Here is a 13,041-nt window from a genome sequence, read left to right as displayed (position 1 = left end):
TTGTTCATGAATCCTGTTCTGTGTATTCAGACTCTTGGGTATATTCAGACTCTTGGGTATATATTTTGAATGAGAATATTATGAACTAGAATTTTGGAATTTCAGAGATCTATGGGACAAATTTTAAAGCTCTGTGTATTGTTCTTTCCAATTCTCAGATGAATAAATTTAGACCTGGAAAGCTAAGTGGTTACAATTCTTGCTTTTCTTGTTTTTATTATTTGTAGAGCCCAGGGATAGATCTGGCTGAGGCGTGGGCTGAAGTAGGTGCTCAAATGTTATGCCCAGGACTCTGCCTTCTCCACCTCTCTACCCTTCATCTCCCTGTCCTGGCTCAGTCTCAGACAAATGCCACTTCAGCGGTGACAAGACTCAGCCGCAGCTCTAGCTTTCCATCATACCAGCTGAGCAGGCTTGAAAATGGGCAGCAGGTGGGAGATAGAATGTCCCATCAAATGCAAAACAAAACAAGGGATTCTGGCTAGAAACTGGGGAAATGGAAAAACAACAGTGTTCACTCCTGGAATCTGAAATGGATTGGCCCCCTTGGAATTGGAGCCTGGCCCTGACTAAACTGTCTCCTAGATTTGGTGATAGAGGACACATGGATGGAAAATAGACATGGCTACATTTTTTTCTTAAATCCCCTAGGAAAAGATGGTCCTGATGAAGGCCTGAATTCCCAGGAAGAAATCCTGTTTGATCCTTTTCAATGAAGGAGATCATATCTTTATCCTGTGTGCAGTAATGGGTTTTCAGGCCTGCTCCGCCTTTCCTCTGCTGGAGAACCTAAGAAAGGTTTCCCCCTGCATATTCCATGAGGGGTGGCTGGTGCTGGATGGTGGCTTTTAGGGCCTGACCGAGAGCTTTGGCCTCTTATCAAAAGATTAGATTTTTTAAAAAATTCTCCTTGAGAATGAAAGATGGAACTTCAGCATTTCTTTTCTTTTTCTTTATTTGAATTAACATGAAGTCAAACTAGATCTTAGAGTGAAATTGACTGCCACATCATTTAGACATGTTGGCACAACATTCCAAAAATAACTCAATAAGAATGGGTTTTTCTTGGAATTTATCACTGCTGGTGAGTGAGAGCCCAAGCACAACTTTGTGCTAAAAAGGAATGAGACCCAGGGAATGGAAATGACAGTGGAAGAGAGAAAGGAAATCCAGGCAGGCAGTTGGCTTTCATTATCTGTGATGTCTGGAGCAGAAACAGAAAACACGAGGCAGAGAGGGACCACCATCCTGTGTGTCAGACTCCCTGTTCTCCCCAGGTCTCAGCAGCAACTGACGGTCAAAGGGAAAAGAGGAAGGTGTCTCAGGTTCAGAGGATGTCGCTCCTGCCGTATTTTCTCATTTTTTGAACTGAAGCACTTTTTAAAAAACATATTGGTTTTAATGAAGAGGTCCACAGGTTCAGAATATAATGAAATAACATAAATATGTAGGAGCAGTGAACAGTAACAGGAGGTCAAGGACAGAGCAGTGTACCAACCTGATGACCAGGCATGAGGACAGGCCCTGCCATGGTCACTGCATCACCCGAGACAAGCCTTGTCACTGCTGTGAACTTCTCTTAACATTTAAAATGGGGAAGAAGCGTAGTTAAGACGGCAGTGAGGGTTAGGCGAGCGCATCTTCATCTTTACAGAGCTTCTCACATCCAGGCAGTGCAGACAGAGGACTCAGGCCCTTTCATGGACAATTCCTCTTTGAGGTGCCACTGCTGTTGGGCTAGAAATGAAATTTCTTGCCAGGGCCAGAATTATGCACTTGGATTCCCCACCTGTGACTTGGTATATAATGTTTGAACTCTTTCCCACTTTGGGTCACAATGACCATGGACATCTGTGGTCAATGGCAAGTCTCTGCTGCCTTCAGCATTGGTGCCCCAAGGCCTTTTCTCCTCTCACTTTGCCCATCTCCCTGGTCATCTTATGCATGCCTGTGGCTGTCCATTTCTCCTGCAGGTGATGGCCCTAAATCTATATCTTTAGCTTCAACTTCTCTTCTGAGCACTGCTATCTGCTCAACCACCTGCACTCCTATCTGAGACTGAATTGTTCCATCTCCTTTTCTCTGTCAGTGTCTTCGTCAGTTCAGGCGCTATAACAAAATACCATAGACCGAGTGGCTTAAATAGCAGATATTTGCTTCTCACAGTTCTGGAGGCTTGAAGGCCTAGATAAGGTGTTGGTGGATTCAGTATCCAGAGAGGAATCACTTTCTGTTGTATAAATGTTCTTGCTGTATCCTCCCATGGAGACAGCATATGCTGATCACTTGGTCAGTTCCTTATTAGAAGGGCACTAATCCTATGAAAGGTACAGTGCTTTTATGACATCACATAACTAATCTCTTCCCAAAGGCTCTACGTCCTAATACCATCACACTGGGAGTTAAGACTTTGACCTAGAACTTCATTCAGTCCACAGTGCACCATGCGCAGTGCATGATTCCATTACCACTGTGGGTGCTCAAGTCATGTACCCAGAGGTCATTCCTGACCACTCCCCTTCTCGCCTACCATCTGCTGCAGGGCTATCATAATCATCTGGCTTCTCTTGAGTGTGTCTTTCACATTTATTCAATGTGTCTACTTTTCTGTATCCTCTCTCCCAGTACCTTATGCTCTTTTCTTCATTCATGCTTGACATCCAAATGGTCTCTCTAACACCATTTTCCCCCTTTCCCATTCCTTATCTATGCTGTAGCCAGAATAGTTCTTAAAAAAAATCCAGATATTTTTCTCCAGTGATTCATACACTTTATTGGTTTCCCATTGACCTCTGGATAAACTCCAAATTCTTTCATTGTAGCTTAGAAGCTTCACCTTTTCAGTCTGTCCCCTTTCTACCCTCACTCCTGTCCAGGACCTTACTGGACACATGTCTTGTAGTCTGTGCTTAAGAGAGCTGAGTATTCATAAAATATTGTCATTCTCAGAAAAATCCTTTTCGTACCTTCACTAGATTCTTCCCCATCCTCAGATCCCAGTTAACTTTTGCTTCCCACAGGAAGCCTGCCTGAATTCCTACTCTCAAACCCCAATAAAAAGTCATTGCCTAGTTCCAGAATTGGAACCAATAGTGTTTTTATTTTCTTTCATCTGAGCATCTTTTACTTAAATGGGACAGTCTCACCAGTACGGAAGAAAACACAATTAAGCTCATCAGCATCACATTTTACCTTGGTGGGCCCATTGAAAAGGAAGTAGGGGATTCCTAATCCATAGGAAAAGAAAAGGAAGACCTGTGAGGGTTCATGTAGGTGCTTAGAGGGGAGGATACCTGTCATCTCAGCACTTGTAGGTCCCCATAGGGTCTTGTGTCCACTGTGCTTCTTGTAGATAGTTCAGAAGTTTGCTGGAAGGTTCTGTCAGCTTGAGGGGCAATAACATGAAAGAGTGCATGTCCTCTGCTCAGATGAGCTGAGGGCACTCTTGGATGCAGAACTTTTAAGATTCACAAGTTAAGTTACTACTTTCAGATAATCACAAATATCTCAAATATTATATCACTGAAAGCCAGTCACACTTGAACAAAGTCAGTATTTTGACCATAAGTTAAAGCTACTGTACTTTTGAGATATATCATCTTGTTAATAACTGAAGGTTACAGCTTCATTTGATTTAGAGATGGTTCTGTTGTCTAGAGAAAGTCTCATCACATGGTGACCATTTCCTGGGACAGAGGTCTTTAAAAATAGGAAGAGAATTTCCTGGGGACTTCTTTGAAGTTACCCTCCTGGGCTGAATTAGATGTACCTTCCAGTTCTGGGATCCCATTTACTCCCTTGTTCTCCTATCATGTCTTCAAGTTTACCTCATGGGGGTTTATTTAACACCTCTCATGTCCATCAGACCATAATCTCTATGAGGGGAGGGACCCATGTGACTTTTACAATGCTATGTTTCCATTCATGAGACCAAATGTGTTTCAGTAAATACCAGTTGGAGAAATACTTGTCCGTTTGCTGCTGCTCAGTCACTGGTGTGAAAGATGAAAAAGGCCTTTGGCTTCATTTTCAGCTGGGTTTGTCTGCTGCATTCATAAGATAGCAGAGTATCTGCAGGGTAGCCACCAGCTCCTTGGGCTAAGAAAGATCGTAGGAAGAAGCCTGTCATTTGACCAAACTGCAGAATATGGGGAGGGGGGTCACAAGAAGAAAGGCAAGGAGCCCCTAAAGCTAGGAGGAGCTCAGGGGCCAGAGGTGCTAGAAGCACGCTCAGAGCCACATGGTCCGTTTCTCCCCTGTAACCTCAGGTTTCACCAACTATTAGACTGATGGAATATGTTCTAAATCCAAGCCCTTCATGTCTCGGGCTCCAGTGGTCCTGATGAATAACTTCCATTGTTAAGGGCCCTTAACGGCACTGCCCTGTCTGAACATAAATCTTGCCTTCTCTCCCCCTGTCCATTCTACCCATCTCACCCCCAACCCAACCCTTATACTCCATTTTGCTCCACAAACTACTAGGAAGACATTTAATAAATCATCTGAGCAGGAGTATAATGGCAGGAGAAACACCTAGTCCATTACCACCTTATCCACTCCCTTTGCCAACAGCAAGGTGAAACAAAGACTCCAATATCTTTGAAACATTCAGCGTCTGGGGAACATGTGCTGGGCAAGGGTATTCCTTCATTCACCCTCCTCAGCAGGATGCAGGAGCTTTGCCTTTAAGGGGTTTAGAAGCATCATGGAGGCAGTATTGGTAGATTCTACCCACCTTCCTTATCCAAGCTCAGAAATTCTGCATTCTATCCAGGGAAAAAAGCAACAGAAAGGCAGAGATCATTGACATTCTGTCCACTGGTATGTCCCAAACGTCTAGAACAATGCCTGGCACCCAACAGGTGATCCGTAGATATTCACTGAACAATGCTGAATGGAGAAAACAAATGGATATTAAAAACAGCAACAAACCAATCGAAATGTTTCTTTAATTTTAAAAACTGTATTGGCATTTTCATTAGTCATTTGTCTCCATGATCATATTGTATAAGTCATGGTCTCCTCTTTAAAAGTAACATTTTATATTTTAGTATTTATAGAAGTAACAAAATTTGATAGAATCCAAAAGGTAAAAAAATAATTGCACTCATCCCATACCTCAGAGACTAATTCTTCCTTGGACTTCTATCATATAGGCATTCATATGATGCTGAAATGAAAATCATCCCCAAATCTCTGGCCTCTCTCTCTCTCTCTCTCTCTCTCTCTCTCTCTCTCTCTCTCTCTCTCTCTTTCTGAAGATTCATTCACTGTTGCACTTTTCACCGTGTCCTATGTGTGTTCTATGTGGGGAGACCCTCAATCTCCAGTTTTAGTACAGCCCTTTCTCCTCAGCTCTGGCTCACGGTTTGGTTTCAAGAGTGCACTTGACAGTTTTTGCTGGATAACTTTCTTGGTGGTCAGAGCTGGAGAAACCTCTCTTCTTCTCCAGGGAATGCTTGTTTCCTTGAAACTCCTTGGTGTCTTCCTAGGCATGTAGTCCAGGAACTTCTGGCACCTGGGCCTTCTATGTCATTGACTTGGCACAATCCGGCATGCGATGCTGGGAATCACACCTTTCCATGTCAGCCCCCCTCTGTCTCTTTCTGAGACCACTGTCATCACCTCAATCTCTACACTGTCATCAGGTCAGCCTGATGGAAATACAGTCAAGCTGACACACCCACCCCTTCACTTAGGTACATTTCATGTGTGTGTGGCAAGAACTCTTAAGATATACAAGTGTATGGCACAGTATTATTAATATCGTTACCATGCTGAACATGAACTCCATCTCCAGAACTTTCATCTCCTTCAGCTTTCACCTTGAAGCTCAGCTCCATACTGCTGTCCATGGCTTCCTATAGTTGGAGCACCTTAGCCTGACATTCAAGACCCCCATAATCTGACCCAGAAGTAACTTTTTACAAATCTCCTCCAACTGGCCTTGGGATCATGTTCCCAATATTTCTGAACCTATCCCAACTATGAAGGCACACCAGCTCTTCCCTGTGTCTGTGTTTTGCTCATGTTGTTCTGTCTGATGGAGTGTTCCTTCCTCTTGCAATTCTGAGCTGACATAAGGAAGGTGGGTAGAATCTACAAACACTGCCTCCATGATGTCCCTACACACTCACAGTGGGAGTTATCTTTTACCCTCTAAGTGCTATAAAACTTCACATTTGTCATACATCTCGTGTCACATCCAAAGGTGTATCACGATTGTAGATGAATGTACAATGTACAATTAGCTGTGAGCCCCTTAAGATTTGCTCCTGATAGAAGTTGTAGAGGAGCCAAGGGCCAGAGGCCACACTTTGCACTTGGGTGGGATATTAGTTTTACTCTAGTCGGCTCTTTTTTCCCTACTTTCTCCTTCCTGAAGGTGGTATTTGGCAAGACTTAGCAAATATTAGCATAATAATATATCAGAATTATCATATGAGGGGTAAGATAGAGGAGCCTAAGGAATGGGCCTAATAGTTTATAGCACTTCTGGGAACAGGCTAGAGAGGAAGTAGAAATGGGAGCTCAAAGAAAATAGGAGGTAAAAGTTTTCGGGGAAATAAGCACACTTCAAGTGAGGTCTGGTGGCTAGGATGTCATTCATCTCTAACATGTGGGCATTTCCACCAAGGATAGGGGCAATGATCTGCCTATGGGAGCTATCTCCTAACCCTTGTGGGTTATAGACTTTGGGTAACTCCCATAGACTGACCTGAATGCTGGTAAAGCTAAAACTCTTTTCTTTGAATTTTTAACCTACAAATTTACAAAAATCCTGTTTCTTGAAGCTATAAAGACTGATTTTTCTCACATAATGTGATACCCATAAGTAAGCACATGAGGTCTAATGCAGTCACCCTGAGGTTCCTCAGGAACCCAGACTTCTCTTTTTCAGCTAGTCACAAGATATCGTTGCACCTCCAACATCCTCACATCTGTGTTCTAGGCTTAAAGAAGGCTGGAGTCCAAAAGTTTTTACTTGAGGCTTTGACTATGTATTCACACTTACACTTTATATGGTGCTGGACAGATTTGTGTCACATGAGTGAGCCAAGCTGGAGAATCAAGTGCTTAGCATTGAGGAATGCATACAAGAAGTTAGTTACAAGTGATTTTTAAGTGAGCCAAACTGTTCTGCCTTTTATACTCTCTAACCCTCCCCTACCACATACATTTGTCTTTGAAAATAGTAACATGTTATCTAGATTTCAGTAAGAACTGGGTTATGGGAAATATGTGTATTTACTAATGTATTTGTGTACATACGTATTTGTGTATCTGCTTTGAGAGTCCATTGGTATAGGTTGTGATAATTCCATTCCTATTCTTTTTAAATTTTAAAATTTGGGATACTTAAGAACATTGCTTTTAAAAATTAATTTAAGTTTTATTTATTATTATAAAAATTATATCTACTTAAGGTATACAATGGGAGTTTGGATATGCATGTGTAAACCCAGTGAACTGGAAATACAGTCAAGCTAACACATCAGCCTCTTCACTTATATTTCATGTGTATGTGGCAAGAACTCTTAAGATCTACTTTCTTAGCAAATTTCAAGTGTAAGGCATAGTATTGTTAACTATCATTATCACGATGAATATGAATTAGATCTCTAGAACTTTCATCCTATTAACTGAAATGGTACCCTTTGGCCAGCGTGTCTGATAACCACATTTCTACTCTCTGTTTCTATGAATCTGACTTTTCTCATTCCACATATATGTGAGATCACATAGTGTTTTTCTTTCTTTGGCTTATTTCACTTAGAATAATGTCTTCTAGTTTCATTCCTGTTGCTGTAAATGGCAGGATTATCTTCTTGCTTAAGCGCTAAATAATATCCCTCCCCCACGTGTATGTGTGTGTGTGTGTGTGTGTGTGTGTGTGTGTGTATCACACTTTCTTTATCTATACTTTATTGAAAGACACTGCGGTGATTTTCATATCTTGGTTATTGTGATTAAAGCTGCAGTTTGATTAATCCAACTCCAGGAGACTACATCAACCACCCCTACTCCACTGAGAGCCTGTTGATGTTCTCTTGAGGAATCTGAGAACCCTGGTGTGTGAGACGAAGCAGTGCTTCAGCAAATGGAGAAGATATCACCGGCTCTAATTTTTGTAGTTTTTAAGTACGTTGGCATTAACTGCTTTGAGTTATGGTCTAAAGGAGGATTTGGATCTTGGACTTTATAATTCCTCTCTGGGAGGTTAATATTGGGAGGCAGTTCCAATTCAAGTTTGAGTCATTGTTATTAGGATGCCATTGGATTTGGGGTCATATTGCTGTTATTTGGACTTGTACATGACTTCTGATGAATTACGTTGTGCATCTTGGCTGTGACAATTTGAGATGGGGTGTGGAATAGAGAAAGAATTTCAAGTCTAGGGTGTTTAATTAATGTACCATTTTCACCCATTTTGGATCCTCAAGCCAAGGTTACATGATCCACATGATTCAGAGAGTGCCCAGAATGGAGTGGGGGTTGGTATGAGGAGAGAGGAGAGACAGGCACACCAGGAGGCGAATTGCAACCTAGTGGTTAAGAAAACAAAATCTTGAGAGTTATAGAGGAGGCATTCTCCACTCTTGATTTTAAGAAAGAGAGAATATTTCCACTACACCATCCAGAAAAGGCACACTTTGTGCCTTGAGTAGACTTTTTAATTTGTTCTAATTGGTTATACATGACAGTAGAATGCACTTTGACATATCATACATGAATGGAGTATGACTTCTCCTTCTGGTTGTACATGTTGGAGACTGAGTCCACTTGTTCTTTTATCTCCTTTGGTCTTTCTTCCCTACTGAGCTCATGCAGGTCGGAATCCAGTTCTGCCCACTTGCTAAAATCTGTCCATAGGACTGACTTCCTCTTTTCTGATTATAGGGGCCTGGTGGGTATGAAGGAGTGACTCTGGGTAAGGAACTATTTTCTGCAGATCCTCACACTCCATTGAGAGCAGATTCCAGGTCCTGATCTGAGAACTGAGAAGTCTTGAGAGGCTTGGTGCAGCCATGCCTGCAGTACACTTTCCTAAACAGCCTTATCTGTCATCAGAATGATCTCTTGATTGTCTGACTCCTGCATCAAAGTTTCAAAGATGAGGTGGTGGTGTTGGGAGAGATGACACTATCACCTCTATATTTCCAACAAATCTTAGCAAGAGAAATGTTGGTTGAATGGACATCTCCTCTGAAGGATCTGACAAGCCACTCTTCTAAGACAAAATCAGGATGGTAGGGGAGGACTGAGGCAACCTTCAGAGGGAGAAAGAAAGAGGGAAGCCCAAGGCAGATGGAATTTTATGATGTGAAATGTGGTGGGTGACTCACGGAGAAAAGCAGTCTGGAGCAAACAGTTCTCTGTGCATCTCTCATAATGAATTTTCTTTCTGGTAATGTATGGGACCCTCCCAGCTTAAAAATGTCATAGGAATTACCAAGGGATGCATACCATGAGACACTGAAGAAGCACCTACTGAATAGACTAAATGAAGGGTGAGGATTTCTATCTCATACATTTAATAAGAGATCAAGCCACTAAAGGGAAATATTAAGGGAAAAAAGTCAAGAACAAAATCCTGTCTCTCCAGTCTAAAGGTTGCAGGTAGGACTCCCATTAAGCACTTAATAAAATGCAGGTAGGGCTCACATAAGTGCTTAATATTCAGAGGTGGTATTGGGGATTGAACTCAGGGGCACTTAACCCCTGAGCCACGTCCCCAGCCCTATTTTGCATTTTATTTAGAGACAGGGTCTCACTGAGTTGCTCAGTGCCTCACCATTGCTGAGGCTGGCTTTGAACTTGGGATCTTTCTGCCTCAGCTTCCTGAGCCGCTGGGATTACAGGCATGTATCACTGTGCCCTGCTATATGTATATATTAAATGTCTTTTCTAAATAGTGTGCGCACACGCGCACACACACACGCACACACACACACACACACACACACATGATATCAGGCTGACCTGATGTCTTCTTATTAAACATTCAGATTAAAGTCTTATAAAAGTTATTTCATCAACATTTTAGTCTAAGTCTAAGGACAATATCCTTGAATGACCCCTAGGTGAGATTGCAAATAAAGGAAAATTTGAAGTATTTCTTTTGTGTTAAATGGAAAATTGTTAGGGTCATAGGTGCCAGGTTGAAAGACGAAAAAAAATCTAATCAGGAAATGCAAACGCTAAGATTTTAGCAAATTAACTCCTCCTGATGACTCATCCCACATGTATTAAGTTTTCACATTTAACAGACTCTTCATTGAAAATACTAAATACCATCTGTCTCCTGTGGATGAGTTAATGTTAGTCTTAAAGCCTTAAAGTTCACATTTCCTAATTCTTTTGTTTGGAAATAAATTACCTTTTATGTTGCAGTGGCATGGACTTGGAATGTAATTTCTTTGCCCAGTTGGGAAAAATAAATAAAAAAAATTCCGAAATGAAGCTCTCAGGTGTGAAATATTCTGTGGGTCAAAAAAGGCTGGTTCTGCACTGAATCCATCCCTGGGGCTCTTTTTAGGATTATGTTACTTGCCTCCTTAGCCAAATCTCAATTCTTCATTATAGCTGAGCCCACATGCAAAGCTGAAGTGGGAAATACCTGTCGAGCTCAATCATGATTCTCGGAAAGTGTCTCCAAAGGCCAAACTGAAGCCCTCCCACTGATTCCTGCCCCCTTTCCTCAACAAGGCTTCTTTTTTAAGTAGAAAAATGCTATTTGGCTTGTGCAAAAAATATTTGGCCTTGCACACTTTGGGTGCTTCAACTATGAATGGGGAAAATAAAGACTTACCAACAACCTTGACACGAATTAAAGAAGGATCATGAAGGATAAATGGGAAGGAGATGAGATTGGCTGTTCTTCTGGGACCTCAGGGACCAAACTCTACATACCATGAGTTTAGTGGAGATGAGCAATGGATCTAATCCCAAGATTTGATTACAGTCCTAGCCCAGTCACTAACTGGCCAGAGACCATGGGCACATGACTTCAACCCCAGTTTTCCCTCCTTCAAGTGATGGGATAGGGCTAAAACGGGCTAAAGCCCATGCAGAAGTTACATTGATGCAAAATGTGTGAATAACAAAATCAGTGATTTGGGGACAAGTGTTCATGTCACGTGGTGAGCTGGGCTGGCAGCCCCAAGACATGCTCTGGAATCCTGTAGTGTTTGGTTTTATCCCAGGTTCTCTGCACTCAAATTCTCAGCATTCCAGGCCTCCCATGAACCTTTCTAATGCCTATGGCCACTTGTGCCCTGCACCTGAGCTTCTACCCTTCTGTAAACACCCATTGTATTGCTGTCCCTTTCTTTGTTCACATTGCTCTCTCTCCTCGGCCTTCTGCCACATTTACCCAAATCCTAATCATGAAAGAACTTTTCAGCCTGTCCTTCCTGACCTCCCCTGATTATCTTGTCCCAATACTGTGGCTTATTTCCCTCTAACCCATGGTTTCTTAAATTCAGCATAACTGACATTTTGGACCCAATACTTTTCTGTTGGGGGGTGGGAGGGTTATCCATCCTATCCACTGTAGGATGGTCAGTGGCATTTCTGCTCTCTACCTGAGAGATGCCAATAGTAAGTAGTGACACCTGAAAATGTCTCCAGAGATTGCCAGATGTCCCCTGGTGGAACAAAATCACCTGTGGTTGAGAATCACTGTTCTCCGCACTACTCATGGTATAAATGGATCAAAACCAGATCTGGCTCTCTCATTTCTAACTCTGTGACCTTGAGGAATTTACTTAATCTCTCTGAGCTTTAGTTTCCTACATACAGTGGAAGAATAAGGTTTCTGACTAGCAGAATTGTTGTAGCGATCCTATGGAGAGACTCAGACACGTTTGGGATTTTTCAGTGATCTTTAGGAAGTGCCTGCCAGAAGTTGGTTGCAGTGGACTGAAGGAGCTTCAGAGAGAGAACTGCTTCTCATTCTCAAGCAATGAGCTGGACATTAAGTAACAACAACAATGACATAGCACTTCTGCAGAAACTACTGGGCGTCCATCAATGTCCTGAGCACGTTGTGCACGTCACATAAAGGAACAACACACAGTGGCAGCAGAGTCAGGAGGGATTCTGAGGGCATCTCGGTGACTCACATTCAGTGGATACCTGGCCCAGTCTCCTGTCATCCATTCCAGAGTTGTTGGGAGCAAGAGGACGGTGACTAAGGCCTCATAGAACAGTTTAACTGGACACTCCTAGTTGTTCCTAAGTGTCACTGCTGTGGGGTCCCTCCTTTCTCCCCTCACACAGAGATGGAGTTATCCTTCTCTATCTCACCAAACTTCTCAGGAGATTCTGGCAGCTGAGGGCTCTAGTAGAAAAGGGTGGTGAGCACTGGCAGAGGAGAAGGAGGGCTGAGGGTGCTGAGATCCTCCGAAACTCAGGGAGCAGCAGCCCAGGCCAGGCCAATGTGTGCAAATGGAGGACAGCGATGGGGGGGTCTGGTAGAAATGGCATGGACGGCCAGCATTTCAGAAGCAGGAAGGTTCCTGCACCTGCTGCAACAGAGATGCAGTCTCGAGCAATCTGTAGATGAAGGCTTGTGGCAGACACCTTGGGGACCATTCAGGGCACTGGAGTGCTCCAAGAGGCCCTGCCTCCCCTGAAGGGCACAGGTGCTGTGAGGTAGGCATCACCACGGGTGCTACATCCACAGATGGTAAGTGCTTAGTCATCACTTTTTCAATTCTAGAAAATTGATAAAACACCGAGTATAGTTAGACGTCTTCCCTTTGCCCCCGTGATAGATTGGGGCTTTTTTTTTTTTTTGAGCATTTCAAATCACCTCCCATAGTTACCTGTTCACAGGGTCAAGCTTCTTGGGAGAATTTCATTCATGATTTCCACTGAACTGATGTAACCCTAGCAATCAGTCTACCAAACAGAAGACAAAAACCATATTTACAGAAATTTGCATGCAGTCATGCTAAGCAGAGTGGCAAGGAATGTACTCCAAGTACCACTTCATTTTGAGCTTTTGTGTTTCCATGCAAAGATGATGTCAAT

Source organism: Urocitellus parryii, chromosome 1 (genome assembly GCF_045843805.1).
Source record: "Urocitellus parryii isolate mUroPar1 chromosome 1, mUroPar1.hap1, whole genome shotgun sequence".
Classification (NCBI taxonomy): domain Eukaryota; kingdom Metazoa; phylum Chordata; class Mammalia; order Rodentia; family Sciuridae; genus Urocitellus; species Urocitellus parryii.
This window is presented reverse-complemented; position numbering follows the sequence as displayed.